This window comes from Somniosus microcephalus, chromosome 4 (genome assembly GCF_052327205.1).
Source record: "Somniosus microcephalus isolate GS21.2 chromosome 4, FLI_Smic_1.0, whole genome shotgun sequence".
Classification (NCBI taxonomy): Eukaryota; Metazoa; Chordata; class Chondrichthyes; order Squaliformes; family Somniosidae; genus Somniosus; species Somniosus microcephalus.
The window spans coordinates 183,362,043-183,381,488 of record NC_140990.1 but is presented as its reverse complement, the minus strand read 5'-3'; positions in this window follow the sequence as shown (position 1 = coordinate 183,381,488).

Sequence of the window (19,446 nt, the reverse complement as noted above, 5' to 3'; positions counted from 1 at the left end):
AGGGTCCCCTTCCCTTCCTTTCCTGGGATCACTACTACCTCACCGTTCTTTACTTTACCTGCCCCCCCAAAGGCAATGATTTCTCAAATCCACCAGGATCCTGTGGCCTACAATAGAGTCAGCCCCCAGGACCCCTCTTCCACCCTCCACTTCCCATTTCATCAGGACACAGGTCCACTTGGAGCGGAGCAGTCCTAACCGAATGGCGAGCAGGATGGAAAACGAGCCAGCCTGTTCTTTGCCTGTGAACCCCGATAGACTGTATGGGACCCCGTTAGAGAGAGGCGAGGTGGTGGGGTTAGCTGAGTAGACCACGGTGCATGATGCCCCCCGTGTCTAACAGATAGGTCCCCGTCACCTTTTCTACCTCCATCTCCAAAAGAGGTCTTTTCCACTCATCATACCGGAGAGAACACAGGTAAACAGGCTGCACTGGCTCTAGTCATGGCTGTGGGTTGGATGGGGCTGATGGGGTGAGAGCACCGGTGGTGGCTGCTACTCTCCCCTGGCCAGTCAATAAGGACCTTATGGCGTCCAAAAATGACTCGACCTCTGCGGAAGGGATCCCTGCCCCCGCCTTTTGGGCTGGGGCTGTGGAATGCTTTCCCTTGTTATCTTTCCAAGGATTTTTGCACTCCTTCCGCCAGTGACCATCCTTCCCACACCTGTAACAATTGGTCTTCATGTTGTGGGGGTTACTCCCTTCCTGGTGCCACTCTTTCCTACCTGGTCTGGGTTTTGCCTCATGCACCTTTCCCTTGGGTGGGTGTGCATCGGCTCCCCTACTGTTTTTATAGGCCAGAGTGAGCTGCCTAATCACCGTGAGTTCGGTGGTCTGGGGATTTTTGGGGTCGAACCAGACTTCTGCCTTGGCCTGGACCTGTGGCAAGCTGTTCACCACCAGGCAATGGAGCCAATGGGCCAGGAGATCCCCGTTCAGGAACACTCGGTCCAGCGTCCCCGGACAGGCTCTCCGGTACACCGGCCACAGCCGGTCCGCAAAAGCCTGCGGGGTTTCCCCTGGGAGCTGGATTGTCTTCTCCACACGGGAGAAAGGACTTCTCTCATTCATCCCCATGGCCTCCAGAACTGCATCTCTAAGCTCCTCGTACCCGCTCTGCCCCCTTTTACACTCGTCAGAGAGGGATTGGAGGAGACTACTTTCCAGGGAGAATAGCAGCATCTTGGCCTGCTCAGCGTCATCGCAGTCGTTGACGCTGGCTGCCTGCTCTACTTCCCTGAAGTGGATCGAGGGGTCTCCCTTTTCGGAGAGCCTCGGGATATGGTTGACCATGGCCCTAAGCTGTTGGGTGTTAAAGGGTAATACGAACTGGTTTTGGAGGGGTCCCTCATTGTCGCCATTGGCGGGTGTGCCGAACCTCTGATGCCGTGCTGGGCACATCGGTCCCGGCTCCGGCCTCTCTGGCGGGGGTTGCACCACCTCCGCCTCCACCTCTGGCTCCACCTCCCCTTGTTGCCAAACCTCGCTGAAACTTGGCGCTACGGGTGGTGGTCGTGAGATCTCCTCTCTCTCAACCGGGTCGTCCCCAGGCACTACCGGTGACGTTGGAACTGTCCTCCCCTCGTTCCCCATGAAATCTGCCTGACCTGCCTTCAGGCTTATGAGGCATACCATGCCTTTTGCCTTCCGGAGGGCCCGGCTCAGATTTTCTATCCTCTCTTTACAGGGGCCGTGGTCTGCCTCCTCAAACCCCTGCTCGCTCGCTAGCTTGTAAGCAGCCTTTACCTCCTGTACTTTCTCTTCCTGTTCCCTAATCTGCCTTGCCAAGCGGGCGTTTTTCTCCCGCAACCTTAACTCATTTCCCTTGGCCTCGGTGACTTGGCACTGTAGGTATTCCAACTGGGCCTTGTGGGGGGGAGGTTCCCAGAGAGCAAATAATACAAATGACAACAGAGAAGGTCATAGACTTAGGTAGCAGTGGGGAAATTAAAAACCAGAGCATGTCAGGAAGGGGTAGAAGGTGTGGAGTAAAAGGTAAAGTAATAAAAAGGGCAATAGCAGGAACTAAGTGTCACAAAACATATTTGAAAGTTCTCTATCTGAATGCACGTAGCATTCGTAACAAAATAGACGAGTTAAAGGCACAAATAGCTACATATGGGTATGATCTTGTGGCCATTACAGAAACATGGCTGCAGGGTGACAATGCCTGGGAATTAAACATACCAGGTTATTTAACAATCAGGAAGGACAGGCAGGAAGGAAGGGGAGGTAGGGTGGCTATGTTAATAAAGGAAGGAATCACTGTAATACAGAGAAATGATATTGGGTCAAAGGATCAGGATAATGAAACAGTTTGGGTGGAGATAAGGAATAATAAGGGGAAAAAACACTAGTGGGTGTAGTATATAGGCCTCCGAACAGTCGCAACTCGGTTGGACGGAGTATCAATCAGGAAATAGTTGAGGCTTGTAATAAGGGAACATCTATAATTATGGGGGATTTTAACTATCATATAAATTGGACGAATCAAATTGGGCAGGGCTGCCTTGAGGATGAGTTCATTGAGTGTATTAGGGATGGGTTTCTTGAGCAGTATGTAACTGAACCAACCAGGGGGCAAGCAACCTTAGATCTGGTCCTGTGTAACGAGACAGGATTAATTAAAAATGTCCTAGTAAAGGATCCCCTTGGAATGAGTGACCATAACATGGTTGAATTCCATATTCAGTTAGAGGGTGAGGAGGCTGTATCTCAAACAAGCGTGCTAAGCTTGAATAAAGGAGACTATGAAGGTATGAGAGCGGAATTGAGTAAGGTGGATTGGGAAAATAGGTTAAAGGATAAGACGATACATGATCAGTGGTGTACATTTAAGGAGTTATTTTACAAATTCCAAAAAAAGTATATTCCACTGCGAAAAAAAGGGTGTAAAAGAAAAGACAGCCATCCGTGGCTAAGTAAAGAAATTAAGGATAGTATTCGACTAAAAACAAGGGCATATAAGGTAGCCAAATCTAGTGGGAGGATAGAGGATTGGGAAAACTTTAAAAGACAGCAAAAAATAACAAAAAGATTGATTAAGAAAGGGAAGATACATTATGAAAGTAAATTAGCAAAAAATATAAAGACAGATAGTAAGAGTTTTTATAGTTATATAAAAAGAAAAAGGGTGGCTAAAGTAAATGTTGGTCCCTTAGAGGATGAGACCGGGAAATTAATGGTGGGAAATATGGAGATGGCAAAAACACTGAATGAATATTTTGTATCAGTCTTTACAGTAGAGGACACCAAGAATATCCCAACACTTGACAAGCAGGGGGCTATAGGGGGGGAGGAGCTAAATACGATTAAAATCACTAAGGAAGTAGTACTTGGTAAAATAATGGGACTCAAGGCGGATAAATCACCTGGACCTGATGGCTTACATCCCAGGGTTTTGAGGGAAGTGGCGGTAGGGATTGTGGATGCATTGGTAATAATCTTCCAAAACTCCCTGGACTCAGCAAAGATCCCGGCAGACTGGAAAACTGCTAATGTAACACCCTTATTTAAAAAGGGCAGTAGACAGAAGGCTGGAAACTATAGACCGGTTAGCCTAACATCTGTGGTAGGTAAAATTTTGGAGTCCATTATTAAGGAGACAGTAACAGGACATTTGGATAATCATAATTTAATAAGACAAAGTCAGCATGGTTTTATGAAGGGGAAGTCATGTTTGACAAATTTGCTGGAGTTCTTTGAGGAAGTAACATATAGGGTGGATAAAGGTGAACCAGTGGACGTAGTGTATTTAGACTTCCAAAAGGCATTTGACAAGGTGCCACACAAAAGATTATTGCTTAAGATAAAAAATCACGGGATTGGGGGTAATATTCTGGCATGGATAGAGGATTGGCTATCTAACAGAAGGCAGAGAGTTGGGATAAATGGTTCATATTCAGACTGGCAATCAGTAACCAGTGGTGTTCCGCAGGGGTCAGTGCTGGATCCCCAACTCTTTACAATCTATATTAATGATTTGGAGGAGGGGACCGAGTGTAACACATCAAAGTTTGCAGATGATACTAAGATGGGAGGGAAAGTAGTGAGTGAGGAGGACATAAAAAACCTGCAAGGGGACATAGACAGGCTAAGTAAGTGGGCAGAGATTTGGCAGATGGAATACAATACTGGAAAGTGTGAGGTTATGCACTTTGGCAGGAAAAATCGTAGAGCAAGTTATTATCTTAATGGCAAGAAACCTGAAAGTACTGAAGTACAAAGGGATCTGGGGGTCCTGGTGCACGAAACTCAAAAGGTTAGTATGCAGGTGCAGCAAGTGATTAAGAAGGCCAATGGAATGTTGGCTTTCATTGCTAGGGGGATAGAATATAAAAATAGGGAGGTATTGCTTCAGTTGTACAAGGTATTGGTGAGACCGCACCTGGAATACTGCATACAGTTTTGGTGTCCATACTTAAGAAAGGACATACTTGCTCTCGAGTCAGTACAAAGAAGGTTCACTCGATTAATCCCGGGGATGAGGGGATGGACATATGAGGAGAGGTTGAGTAGATTGGGACTCTACTCATTGGAGTTCAGAAGAATGAGAGGCGATCTTATTGAAACATATAAGATTATGAAGGGGTTGGATCGGGTGGATGCAGGGAGGATGTTCCAGATGATGGGTGAAACTAGAACTAGGGGGCATAGTCTTAGAATAAGGGGCTGCTCTTTCAAAACTGAGATGAGGAGGAACTACTTCACTCAGAGGGTGGTAGGTCCATGGAATATGCTGCCCCAAAAAGCTGTCGAAGCTACATCATTACATAAATTTAAAACAGAAATAGACAGTTTCCTAGTAGAAAAGGGAATTAAGGGTTACGGGGAGCGGGCAGGAATTTGGACATGAGTCTAGGTTCGGATAGGTCATGGCCCTGTGGGTAGCGGAGCAGGCCCAGGGGCCGTGTAGCCTGATCCTGCTCCTGTTTTTCGTGTGTCTAATGCTGTTAGATTCAGGAGATAGTCCTGTCATAGTGGATTGGCGGTTAGGATCAGATCAGCCATGATCTTATTGAATGGCGGAGCAGGCTCGAGGGGCCAATTGGCCTACTCCTGCTCCTATTTCTTATGTTCTTATGTTCTTATGTTCTCCCATTAAATGCACTCTCTCCTGATTCAGGGCCTGCAAAGCTACTAATAACTTCTCCCCTGCGAGAGCCTTATCCTGGATCTCCAGGGCTGACTCCCTTAACTCGACTGCCTGTGCTGCAACGAGCCTGTCCAACAGCTGGACCTGCTTTTTAAAACACATCAGCCAAACTGCCTTCTCTAAGGACTTCTTGTGTTCCTTTCCCTCTGTCCACTTAGCTGCTGCATCTACCGGACGCCCAGCCTTTAACAGAGTGGTGATCCACTTCTTAGTGATATTCACCTTGCTAAACACATAATCAGAAATCCTTTCCTCCATCATGGTTTGCTCATCCGAACCATTGTCTACTGTATCGCAACCCTGTTGCCGGTGTCCTTCCGTGGTCGCCATTTCTGTAGGGGGTGCTGGGGTTGGCGCGTGCGCCCAGTCAGTTATGCCCCTGAATGTTTGTGAGCGATTTGAATCGCTCCCACGCCCCTGGGTTCTAGACACCAGACTTAGGTACAGGCGGCGATACAGAAAAGACTCGAGTAGACAGGTGGTTTGGATGTAAGAAAACCAAGATTTTATTGAAATAGAAATGAACACAGTCTTACGAGAAGTTACTAGTATAAAATTACAGGCAAATACAAAATAACTATACTTATACAGGGAATGGGGAACACACGGCACATCGAGGGAAAACAACTATCTTAACAATCCCCTTATCCTTATCCCACCCCCTATACCTAACTAGATTAAGCTATGAGGGGCCAGAATTCATGCTCACCAATCAAAATCTGCTGAATGCAAACAACGGTGGGGCTTGGGGTTCGCTCTTTGTGCTCTCTGGGGCCTGCCGTCATCACGTGGTCTCGGGGCGCTGCAAGGGCGTCGTCCAGGTACAAGTACCCCAAGGTTAAAGTCTTTGCTTGGGTACTTTACCTCGCAGGGATGATGGTTCCTCTTCCTCGGGCGGTAGTTGGAGTTTGCATGAAGATACTCGCAGGTCGGCTGAATTGAAGGCCCGATTATTCAAAACGTTTCTTCAATCGTCTTCCCAATTCGTCTTCCCAATTCGTCTCGCCTCCTCACCTCGTCTCATCCCACCTCGCCTGGCCTGGTTTGTCCGTGTCCGCCTGGTGCAAGTGCCGGGTGTTCCTGATGGGATGGGGAAAGGCACGAGCAGTGGCCAGGCGGTAAGTGCGGGACGGGGGAAGAGCAGCAGCCACGAGGGCGAGGAGCCAGGAGAAGAGCGAGAGCCAGAGAGAGAGATTGCTACCCGGGGCCTCCAGTTATACTCCTTCGGATGGCCCTTATCTGCGCGCCAAATCAGGTTAGTTCATTGTCCCAATCTTGGCGGGCTAGTTTAAATAATGGTAGCAATCTAAACTAACTGTTTTTAGATGGCCATTGATTGCACCTACTGGCCTGATGTCTGAGCTGTATTGTTAGTAATGCATCTTAATCGGCCTATCCAGCCTCGATGGCTTCCCTAAGCTGTTTCCGATTATTTATGCAAACTGCTTGATGGCCTCAAGTATAGGCCTAACTGGTTTTGATCTATCTCTGATTTGGCTTAATGCATATTCAAAGTCCTACTGTCTGCTTTTCAAAATACAAAAAGTCCTTCTTCACAGAAACTGCATGTTAGGTTTCGATTTCCCCAAAAGCTGCTTGTGCCACAGAGTCCAAGCTTTTAAAACTTGCAGGCTTTCGGCCACGAGGTGCGGACGCCATCTTTGGGTACCCTTTTTAAAATGTCCACGAAGGGTCCCTTTTATTAATAATAACCTTGGGGAAATGTGGAAATTTTGCGAATCTTACAAAGGACAAGGGCAGCAGGCGCATGGAAACACCACCACCACTACGTTCTCCTCCAAGTCACACACCATCCTGACTTGGAAGTATATCGCCGTTCCTTCCTCGTCGCTGGGTCAAAATCCTGGAACTCCCTCCCTAACAGCACTGTGGGAGTACCTTCGCCGCACAGACTGCAGTGGTTCAAGAAGGCGGCTCACCACCACCTTCTCGAGGGCAATTAGGGATGGGCATTAAATGCTGGCCTTGCCAGCGGTGCCCACATCCCCTGAACGAATAAATAAAAAGAATGGCGGAGCAGGCTCAAGGGGCCGTATGGCCTACTCCTGCCCCTATTTCTTATATTCTTAAATCTGGGACTGTCAACTGATGCCACTATCCACCTGTATTCTGCGTCAGTACACCCCACCCTTTGTCCAAAGCTAGAATGAAATGAGGGAGGTTAAAAACTCACAGCAATTTGTGGCGAGGAGAAAATGTTACAAGCAAAAGGTTGCAGGTTTCTTTAGCTTTCAGTGAACTGTTTCTTTAAAAGTGTGTGTGTGATGTTTGGGTTTTGGAACCCATGAGCTATGGGAAGTTGCACCTTTTTCAGCCTGCAGATGTTAGCCCCTTTTGTGTAAGAATGTGACAAAGATTTGATTTAACTGTGAAAGCCACCTTTCTCTTCAGTTGAATGCAGTTTACTTTGACAGTCATTTGGCGGCTGATGAAATGACATGCAGGAAAATGACACAATGTCTTCTTAGGCAGTCCCTCGGAACCGAGGATGACTTGCTTCCACATTAAAAATGAGTTCGCAGGTGACTGATTAGTCCAATGCGGGACCTGCAGTCTCTGTCACAGGTGGGGCAGATGGTGGTTGAAGAGGCGGGTGGGTGGGGTGCTTGGATTGACTTGCGCTCCTTACGCTGCCTGCGCTTGGCTTCCGCTTGCTCCCGGCGAAGAGACTCGAGGTGTTCGGTGCCTTCCCGGATGCTTCTCCTCCACTTTGTGCGGTCTTGGGCCAGGGATTCCCAGGTGTCGGTGGGGATGTTACACTTTTTCAAGGAAGCTTTGAGGGTGTCCTTGAAGCAATTCCTCTGCCCACCTGGGGCTCTCTTGCCGTGCCGGAGTTCCGAGTAGAGCGCTTGTTTTGGGAGTCTCGTATCGGGCATGTGGACAATGCGACCCGTCCATCGGAGCTGATTGAGCGTGGTCAGAGCTTCGATGCTGGGGATGTTGGCCTGAGCAAGAACACTGACGTTGGTGCGCCTATCCTGCCAATGGATTTGCAGGATCTTGCGGAGGCAGCGTTGGTGGTAACTCTCCAGTGCTTTGAAGTGCCTGCTGAGGCATACAGCAGGGTGGGTATCACTGCTGCCCTGTAGACCATGAGCTTAGTGCCGGGTTTGAGGTCCTAGTCTTCAAACACTCTCTTCCTCAGGCGACCGAAGGCTGCACTGGCACACTGAAGGCGGTGTTGGACTTCGTCGTCGATGTCTGCTCTTGTTGACAGTAGGTTCCCGAGGTATGGAAAGTGGTCCATGTTGTCCACGGCCTTGTCGTGGATTTTGATAATCGGGGGGCAGCACTGTGTGGCAGGGGCAGGTTGGTAGAGGACCTTTGTCTTATGGATGTTTAGTGTAAGGCCCATGCTCTTGTACGCTTCGGTGAAGGTGTTGACGATGGTTTGGAGTTCGACCTCCGAGTGAGCGCAGACGCAAGCATCGTCTGCATACTGTAATTCGACAACAGAGGATGGGACGACCTTGGATCTGGACTGGAGGCGACGGAGGTTGAACAGTTTCCCGTTTGTTCTGTAAATTAGCTCCACTCCAGTGGGGAGCTTACTGTGGGTGAGATGGAGCATTGCAGCAAGGAAGATCGAGAAGAGCGTTGGTGCAATGACACAGCCTTGCTTGACCCCGGTTCGTACGTGAATTGGGTCTATGGTGGAACAGTTGGTCAGGATCATGGCTTGCATGTCGTCGTGAAACAGGCGGAGGATAGTGACAAACTTTTGAGGGCAGCCGAATTTGAGGAGGACACTCCATAATCCCTCACGGTTGGCAGTGTTGAAGGCCTTTGTGAGATCAAAGAAGGCCATGTACAGTGGTTGGTGCTGTTCCCTGCATTTCTCTTGTAATTGACGTGTGGTGAAGAGCATGTCCATTGTGCCCCTTAGTGGGCGGAATCCGCATTGCGACTCTGGGAGGAGCTCTTCGGCCACTGGGAGAAGGCGATTGAGGAGGATTCTTGCAATGACTTTCCCTGTGGCAGATAGCAGGGAAACTCCTCTGTAATTATTGCAATTGGACTTGTCACCTTTCTTGAAGATGGTCACGATTACGGCATCTCCGAGATCCCCTGGCATGCTCTCCTCCTTCCAGATAAGAGAAATGAGTTCATGAATTCGCGCCAGTAGTGCTTCTCCGCCATGCTTTAGTGCCTCGGCAGGGATTCCATCTGCTCCTGAGGCCTTGTTGTTCTTCAGTTGTCGGATGGCCTTTTCAACCTGGGCTGGGGTTGTGCTGAGATGGTGGTGGGTAGCATGCTGTGGAATGGAGTTGAGGACACTTGCGTCGAAGACAGAGTCATGGTTAAGGAGATCTTCGAAGTGCTCCTTCCAGCAGGCACTGACTGCTTCCCTGTCCTTGATGAGTACCTCTCTGTTCTTGGCCTGCAAATGGTTTTGACTGCGCTAAAGAATCCACGCATGTCGTACTAAGTACACAATGTACTGGGCATTTGTCAGCGCTTCTATCTGTTATTTTATGATATTGAACCCATTTTTTTTGGGTCTGATCAGAGTAGAGTGATTCAGGTTAACTAACCGGAGTTTACAGACTGTGGCCTCAATATTAACCCCCTCCCCCACCCTCCATGACGTGTGTGAGATGGTCAGGGGGAGGCGGTTAAAGAATAAATACGGGAAATGCGTCCCCGACACGCTGCTCATGCACCCACCACCTTTAACAGCAGGGGCCAGGAAAACCAGCAGTGAAAGGGAGGAGGGAACTGCCCGCTCCACAAGGTCAGCGCCTCTTTCAACAGTCCTTGTGGGCCAGGAGGAGCAGGGGTGGTCCCCACAGCTCCGGTCTCTAGCCTCTCCCAACCCTCAGCCCTCCCAATCGCAGCCTCTCTCCCCCCATCCTCTCGCCATCTCTCCCGATCGCAGCCACTCTCCCCCCTCCCGATCCTCTCTCCCCCTCTCCTGATCCTCCCCCCTCCCGATCCTCTCCCCCCCTCTCCCGATCGCAGCCTCTCTCCCCCTCCCCATCCTCTCTCGCCCTCTCCTGATCGCAGCCTCTCTCCCCCTCCCGATCCTCTCTCCCCCTCTCCTGATCGCAGCCTCTCTCCCCCTCCCGATCCTCTCTCGCTCTCTCTCGATCGCAGCCTCTCTCCCCAACCCCATCCTCTCTCCCCCTCTCCTGATTGCAGCCTCTCTCCCCCTCCCGATCCTCTCTCCCCCTCTCCTGACCGCAGCCTCTCTCCCCCTCCCGATCTTCTCCCCCCCTCCCGATCCTCTCCCCCTCCCGATCCTCTCCCCCCCTCTCCCGATCGCAGCCTCTCTCCCCCTCCTCATCCTCTCTCCCCCTCTCCTGATCGCAGCCTCTCTCCCCCTCCCGATCCTCTCTCCCCCTCTCCTGATCGCAGCCTCTCTCCCCCTCCCAATCCTCTCTCCCTCTCTCTCGATCGCAGCCTCTCTCCCCCCCCATCCTCTCTCCCCCTCTCCCGATCGCAGTCTCTCCCCCTCCTGATCCTCTCTCCCTTTCTCCCGATCGCAGTCTCTCTCCCTCCCGATCCTCTCTCCCTCTCTCCCGATCACAGCCTCTCTCCCCCTCCCCATCCTCTCTCCCCCTCTCCCGATCGCAGTCTCTCTCCCCCTCCCCATCCTCTCTCCCTCTTTCCCGATCACAGCCTCTCTCCCTCTCCCCATCCTCTCTCCCCCTCTCCCGATCGCAACCTCTCCCCCCTCCCGATCCTCTCTCCCTTTCTCCCAATCGCAGCCTCTCCCCACTCCCGATCCTCTCTCCCGATCGCAGCCTCTCCCCCCTCCCGATCCTCTCTCCCCCTCTCCCGATCTCAGTCTCTCCCCCACCCCATTCTCTCTCCCCCTCTCCCGATCCTCTCTCCCCCTCTCCCGATCCTCTCTCCCCCTCTCCCGATCCTCTCTCCCTCTCTCCCGATCGCAGCCTCTCCCCCACATCCTCTCTCCCCCCTCTCCCGATCGCAGCCTCTCTCCCCCTCCCGATCCTCTCTCCCCCTCCCCCGACCACAGTCTCCCCTGTAACATTTGCATATTGATTTATCATTGGCCCACAGGCATCTGTAAGGACTGCTATTGTTTAGAAGACCCAGTAGGGGTCCTGACTCCATCTTGTCCACACGGTGCTGTACTGCTGTGAGAAAGCTTACAGACCTGATGCTTCATAAAAGAGTTTAAACTGTAATACTCCGTTGTCCTGCAATTCATTATTTTTGTACAAAATGTGCAAAACAAGACATGGTGTCAGAACAGGGATTTGAAATGGACATCGTTGGAGCTCCCTTACCTCGAATGAATTGGGGATCTTTGAACTTACATAGAGAATGGAGCAAGTTCAAGCAACACGTGGAATTGACGTTCTCGGGTCCACTGAAAAGCAAAGTGGAGGAAGAAAGATGCAGCTACCTACTCCTGTGGATCGGAGAAAAAGGGAGAGACATTTTTAACACATGGTCTCTCACCGCGGATGAAGCAAAGGTACTGAAAAGTTATTTTGACCATTTTGAATCATATGTGATGCCCAAGACAAATACGATATTCGCTAGGTACAAGTTTCAGGAGAAAGTACAAGGAGCTAGTGAGTCGTTTGAACAGTTCGTGACTGAGTTAAAACTACTGGTAAAAGACTGTGTATATGCAGATAAAGATGAGATGGTCAGAGACCGCATCGTGTTTGGAATACATTCAGCTAAAGTGAGAGAAAAACTTTTGAATGTTGGGGTGTAAAAGAAAAGACAGCCATCCGTGGCTAAGTAAAGAAATTAAGGATAGTATTTGACTAAAAACAAGGGCATATAAGGTAGCCAAATCTAGTGGGAGGATAGAGGATTGGGAAAACTTTAAAAGACAGCAAAAAATAACAAAAAGATTGATTAAGAAAGGGAAGATAGATTATGAAAGTAAATTAGCAAAAAATATAAAAACAGATAGTAAGAGTTTTTATAGTTATATAAAAAGAAAAAGGGTGGCTAAAGTAAATGTTGGTCCCTTAGAGGATGAGACCGGGAAATTAATGGTGGGAAATATGGAGATGGCAAAAACACTGAATGAATATTTTACATCAGTCTTTACAGTAGAAGACACTAAGAATATCCCAACACTGGACAAACAGGGGGCTAAAGGGGGGGAGGAGCTAAACACGATCAAAATCACTAAGGAAGTGGTACTCGGTAAAATAATGGGACTCAAGGCGGATAAATCACCTGGACCTGATGGCTTACATCCTAGGGTCTTGAGGGAAGTGGCGGTAGGGATTGTGGATGCATTAGTAATAATTTTCCAAAACTCCCTGGACTCGGCAAAGGTCCCGGCAGACTGGAAAACTGCTAATGTAACACCCTTATTTAAAAAGGGCAGTAGACAGAAGGCTGGAAACTATAGACCGGTTAGCCTAACATCTGTGGTAGGTAAAATTTTGGAGTCCATTATTAAGGAGACAGTAACAGGACATTTGGATAATCATAATTTAATAGGACAAAGTCAGCATGGTTTTATGAAGGGGAAGTCATGTTTGACAAATTTGCTGGAGTTCTTTGAGGAAGTAACATATAGGGTGAATAAAGGGGAACCAGTGGACGTAGTGTATTTAGACTTCCAAAAGGCATTTGACAAGGTGCCACACAAAAGATTATTGCTTAAGATAAAAAATCACGGGATTGGGGGTAATATTCTGGCATGGATAGAGGATTGGCTATCTAACAGAAGGCAGAGAGTTGGGATAAATGGTTCATTCTCAGACTGGCAATCAGTAACTAGTGGTGTTCCGCAGGGGTCAGTGCTGGGTCCCCAACTCTTTACAATCTATATTAACGATTTGGAGGAGGGGACCGAGTGTAACGTATCAAAGTTTGCAGATGATACTAAGATGGGAGGGAAAGTAGTGAGTGAGGAGGACATAAAAAACCTGCAAGGGGACATCGACAGGCTAAGTAAGTGGGCAGAGATTTGGCAGATGGAATACAATACTGGAAAGTGTGAGGTTATGCACTTTGGCAGGAAAAATCGTAGAGCAAGTTATTATCTTAATGGCAAGAAACTGGAAAGTACTGAAGTACAAAGGGATCTGGGGGTCCTGGTGCACGAAACTCAAAAGGTTAGTATGCAGGTGCAGCAAGTGATTAAGAAGGCCAATGGAATGGAATGTTGGCTTTCATTGCTAGGGGGATAGAATATAAAAATAGGGAGGTATTGCTTCAGTTGTACAAGGTATTGGTGAGACCGCACCTGGAATACTGCATACAGTTTTGGTGTCCATACTTAGGAAAGGACATACTTGCTCTCGAGTCAGTACAAAGAAGGTTCACTCGGTTAATCCCGGGGATGAGGGAATGGACATATGAGGAGAGGTTGAGTAGATTGGGACTCTACTCATTGGAATTCAGAAGAATGAGAGGCGATCTTATTGAGACATATAAGATTGTGAAGGGGTTGGATCGGGTGGATGCGGGGAAGATGTTCCCGATGATGGGTGAAACTAGAACTAGGGGGCATAGTCTTAGAATAAGGGGCTGCTCTTTCAAAACTGAGATGAGGAGGAACTACTTCACTCAGAGGGTGGTAGGTCCATGGAATATGCTGCCCCAAAAAGCTGTAGGAGCTACGTCATTACATAAATTTAAAACAGAAATAGACAGTTTCCTAGAAGTAAAGGGAATTAAGGGTTATGGGGAGCGGGCAGGAATTTGGACATGAGTCTAGGTTCGGATCGGTCATGGCCCTGTGGGTAGCGGAGCGGGCCCAGGGGCCGTGTAGCCTGATCCTGCTCCTATTTCGTGTGTCTAATTCTGTTAGATTCAGGAGATGGTTCTATGATAGTGGATTGGCGGTTAGGATCAGATCAGCCATGATCTTATTGAGTGGCGGAGCAGGCTCGAGGGGCCGATTGGCCTACTCCTGCTCCTATTTCTTATGTTCTTATGTTATGTTCTTAATCATTCCCTTCACCCCTTCATTATCTTATGAACGTCAATCAAATTCCCTTTAAGTCTATGCTTCCCTAAAATGTAGAGTCCCAACTCTTTTAGCCTATCTTGATAACAAAGATGCTATCCTGATAAATAAGAGAGGAGGAGGAGGAAGTGAGCAGGCAGGCAGCACATCCCCGATCCAGATGGGCTGTCCATGAGCCCTTCATCAGACTCTGGTTGCAGTGAGTGAAACCCCAGATCCCCTTTGCTCACCACTTCCCCATCTTACCATCTCCCTATCACAGAACATCACAGCGTCCTCCTGGGCACAAAGCTGAAATGAGAGCCACCACAAAACACACATTTCAAACATAATTTATAAATTCATCAAAATCAAATCAAAAGAACAAAGTCAACTAATCACCCTTGTGCATTCCCTTAGTGTCTGTCTTAAGTGTGCCTTTTCCTACTCTAGTGCTCCTACGAAGTGCTCCCCCAGTGGCTGCAGCATGGCTGGTGGAAAGCTGCTGACTTTCAGTGGGGAGACTACAGATGGGCCTACAGGATGATCTCGAGCAGCAATGGCCCTAGAAAGCCCGGCTGTAGACTGCGCCACCTTGGTATGGGCGGCAGAAGTCTGGGCTGGCTGGTGCAAGCGCACCGGCAGGGTGGCAGTGGTGGGAGTACGAATGCTGTCTTCTTGAGAGAGAGAGTCCAAAGATGTGCGGGTTAGGTTGATTGGCTATGATAAATTGACCCTTAGTGTTAGGGGGATTAAATACGTGGGGTTACGGGGATAGGGTGGGATATGTATTGGTGTAGGGGTTACGGGGATTGGGTGGGATATGTGTCGGTGCAGGCTCGATGGGCCGAAGTGGCCTCTATCTGCACTGTGGGGTTTCTGTGATTCTGTGATTCTGTGAAAGCTATAGACATAGCTAGATCGCACGAGTTAGCCCAAGCACAGTTGAAAACCATAACCGGCGCCACGAACAGCTCGAGTGAACAGACAGTGCACGCAGTTAATAGATACACACTAAAGAACATTGCCCAGAGAGCGTGTTTCAGAACAGAAAGAACAGCGAGGGTTCTAAAAATCAGCGACACAGACATAAAACGCTTCAAAAACTGTGGATATTGTGGAAACAATTGGCATGGAGAAAAGGAGTACTGCCCTGCCAAAGGAAGGCAATGTACTAAATGTGGTAAACGGAACCACTTTGCTAAAGTTTTCAAGACTGTTTTCGGAAAAGCAGTACACACAGTGAGTGACAGCCAAATGCCAGATAGAGAGCCAAATGCAGAGGAACTGTTTATTGATTCTGTGTCACAGAAAAAACAGATTTCAGAGACTGAGCAAGCTTTTGCCGATATTGAGATAGGAAAACAGGGCAAAGAGCTTAAGTTTAAACTAGACACTGGATCTCAGGTTAATGTAATTCCTCTGAGTGAGTATCACAGCTTGAAGGATGAGTGTGAGCTACAGCCCACCTCACGCAGACTGACCGGCGATGGAGGTGAGCAGCTCATTGTAAAAGGCACATGCGTGATGAAATGCAAGTACAAAGAAAGCGACATGATGTTGGACTTTTACATTGTTGACACTCAAGCACCTCCAGTGCTAGGTCTAAAGGCATGTTTAGACATGGACCTCGTCAAGCTAGTGCTATCATTGACAGCACCAGTTGAGAAGCAGACAGTCATGGAGGAGTTTGCTGACATTTTCAAAGGAATTGGACTATTCCCAGGTGAATGCACTATTCACCTTGACCCAGCAGCAACCCCTGTGGTTTGCCCACCGAGAAGGATACCCCTTGCTCTACGTAGTCACCTGAAGGAGGAGCTGCAGAGCATGGAGAATACAGAAATCATCGTCCGGGAAACAGAACCGACAGAGTGGGTCAACGCATTAGTAGTGGTTGAGAAACCACGTACAGGCAAGCTCAGAGTCTGTCTCGACCCCAGAGATTTGAACAAGGCTATCAAACGCCCTCACTACCCTCTACCAACGCTAGATGACATCACACCCAAGCTAGTGGGAGCACGTTACTTCAGTGTAATGGACGCACGATCAGGATACTGGACTATCAAGCTCACGGAAGAGTCATCTCAGCTAACAACATTCAACACACCATTTGGACGCTACCGATTTCTGCGTTTACCATTTGGTCTTATCTCAGCTCAGGATGATCGACGAAACCTATGGAGGCCTCAACGGAGTAGTCGCAATCGTAGACGACATCCTCATCTATGGCAGGAATAGAGGGGAACATGACAGGAACCTCCGTGCGATGCTACAAAGATCACGGGAGAAAGGTATCCGGCTCAACCCCGAGAAAAGCATAATCGGATCCACCGAGATCAGTTATTTTGGGCATCGCCTCTCAACTGATGACAATATGCCGGATCCAGAGAAAATCTCCGCCATCAAGAAGATGGAGCCGCCGAAGAACCGCGCAGAGCTAGAGACAGTACTAGGCATGGTTAACTACTTAGCCAAGTTTGCCCCGAGCCTCTCCGAAATCAACACACCCATGCGTCAGTTGCTCAAACAATCTAATGAGTTCCTGTGGGACAAACAACATGACACAGCATTTCAGAAAATGAAAGACCTAATCGCCAGAGAACCAGGACCAGTTCTTGCCTACTTCGACCCCAACAAAGAGCTCAGACTACAAGTGGACGCGTCAAAGTACGGACTAGGCGCAGTATTACTGCAAGAAGGAAAGCCCATCGGCTACACTTCCAGATCTCTCACAGACAGTGAAATCAACTATGCTCAAATCGAGAAAGAGCTATATGCAATTCTGTTAGGATGTAAGCGTTTCCACCAGTACGTCTATGGCCGACAAGTCATTGTGGAATCCAACCACAAGCCCCTCAAGTCAATCATGAGGAAACCACTAGCCACAGCCCCACCAAGGCTACAGAGAATGATCCTTCAGCTACAGAAGTACGACTTCACAATCATTCACCGTCCAGGCAAAGACATTCCTGTCGCAGACATGCGCTCCAGAAAGTCTCTTAGCTACCAGGACAGCAGCCTCAGTGAAGGCATGGATGTGCAGGTGCACATGGTGTACAACAGCTTACCTGTGATTGACTCAAAACTGAAGGAGATCCGAGCAGGAATAGAGAAAGATGCACAATTCACACTGCTGAGCAAAGTCATACATGAAGGATGGCCTGAGGAAAGGAGGAAATGCCCTCAGAGCATATCTGAATTCTGGAACCACAGAGACGAACTGTCACAAATTAACAGAATCATCTTCAAAGGGGAGAAAATCATCATTCCTACCAGTCTCAGAGAAGAGATGTTGACAAAAATTCATGCTGGACATATGGGCATGGAAAAATGCAAACAAAGAGCACGTGACATTATGTTTTGGCCCGGAATGTGCAAACACATTGAGGACATTGTCGGAAAATGTTCCATTTGTCTAGAACGCCGCCCATCAAATGTCAAAGAGCCCATGATACCTCACTGTATCCCAGACAGGCCCTGGCAGGTCGTCAGCTGCAAGCAAGTGCATGCAAAACGTGTACAGAGACAGCAACACCAAAAGAGATACTATGACAGGTCAGCTAGACTACTGCCGCCGCTGCACAATGGAGAATCCGTCAGAATCCAGGAGCATGACTACTGGAAGCCAGCAGTCGTCATCCAGCCAGCTGACACTGAGCGATCGGATCACGTCCGCACCTCAGAAGGACAGGTGTACCGCCGCAATCGCAGGCACCTCCTGAACACCAAGGAACAACACCGACATTCCGACGAGAGGATCAGTTCAACAGAGTGTGATGAACAGAGCAATACACAAAACACACCATACTTACCTGAACCTAAACCTGAACCTGATTTATTGACCGATTCAGGAGCATGCTCAGTTCCATACCACACAAGGTCGGGACGAGAGGTCAAGCCTAGAGTTATCCTTGATTTGTGAACTGTCAAAGGGGGTAGGCGGATCGCTGCCCTAAAAAAGCTGTACATCGTTATTGAAACGTTGAGATGTTTTCAGCGCTAGTTAAATGTTGAGTTTACTTATATGTTGATGCTACTGAGAACATTATGTAGAAGAAAGGTTCGAAAGTAATGCATAACATTTTACTTTTAAAAGAAAGGGGATGTAGCATTTGCATATTGATTTATCATTGGCCCACAGGCATCTGTAAGGACTGCTATTGTTTAGAAGACCCAGTAGGGGTCCTGACTCCATCTTGTCCACACGGTGCTGTACTGCTGTGAGAAAGCTTACAGACCTGATGCCTCATAAAAGAGTTTAAACTGTAATACTCCGTTGTCCTGCAATTTATTATTTTTATACAAAGTATGCAAAACAAGACATCCCCCCTCCCGATCCTCTCTCCCCCGCTCCCGATCCTCTCTCCCCCTCTCCCGATCCTCTCTCCCGATCCTCTCTCCCTCTCTCCCAATCCTCTCTCCCCCCCCGATCCACTCTCCCTCTCTCCCGATCCTCTCTCCCCCTCCAGATCCTCTCTCCCGATCCTCTCTCCACCCCTCCCGATCCTCTCTCCCTCTCTCCCGATCCTCTCTCCCCCTCCCGATCCTCTCTCCCTCTCTCCCGATCCTCTCTCCCTCTCTCCTGATCCTCTCTCCCCACCTCCCGATCCTCTCTCCCCCCCTCCCGATCCTCTCTCCCCCTCTCCCAATCCTCTCTCCCGATCCTCTCCCCCCCTCCCGATCCTCTCTCCCCCTCTCCCGATCCTCTCTCCCTCTCTCCAGATCCTCCCTCCCCCTCCCTCTCCTCTCTCCCTCTCTCCCTCTCCTCTCTCCCTCTCTCCCGATCCTCTCTCCCCCCCTCCCGATCCTCTCTCCCCCCCTCCCGATCCTCTCCCCCCTCCCGATCCTCTCTCCCCCTCCTGATCCTCTCTCCCTCTCCCGATCCTCTCTCCCCCCTCCCGATCCTCTCTCCCTCTCTCCCGATCCTCTCCCCCCTCCCGATCCTCTCCCCCCCATCCTCCCTCCCCCTCTCCCGATCCTCTCTCCCTCTCCCGATCCTCTCTCCCCCCCTCCCGATCCTCTCTCCCTATCCTCTCCCCCCCCTCCTGATCCTCTCTCCTCCTCTCCCGATCCTCTCCTCCCCCCCGATCCTCTCTCCCTCTCTCCCAATACTCTCTCCCCCCTCCCAATTGCGAGCGGCCGACAATGTTCATCTATATTTTGGGGGGAAATGATTTTGAGTTTATTGGACAGTAAAGTTCCTCCAGGGCTCATGATTGAAATGGAATGGTAATATAATAGGACATGTAAATTGGATGAGAAGATGTGACAGATCGTATAAGATAGAAACAGGAAAATCACAACACCAATTGGAGTGTAAGGTCATCACCCGAGGTGATTATGGGTGAATTTCAGGAGTGGAACCAA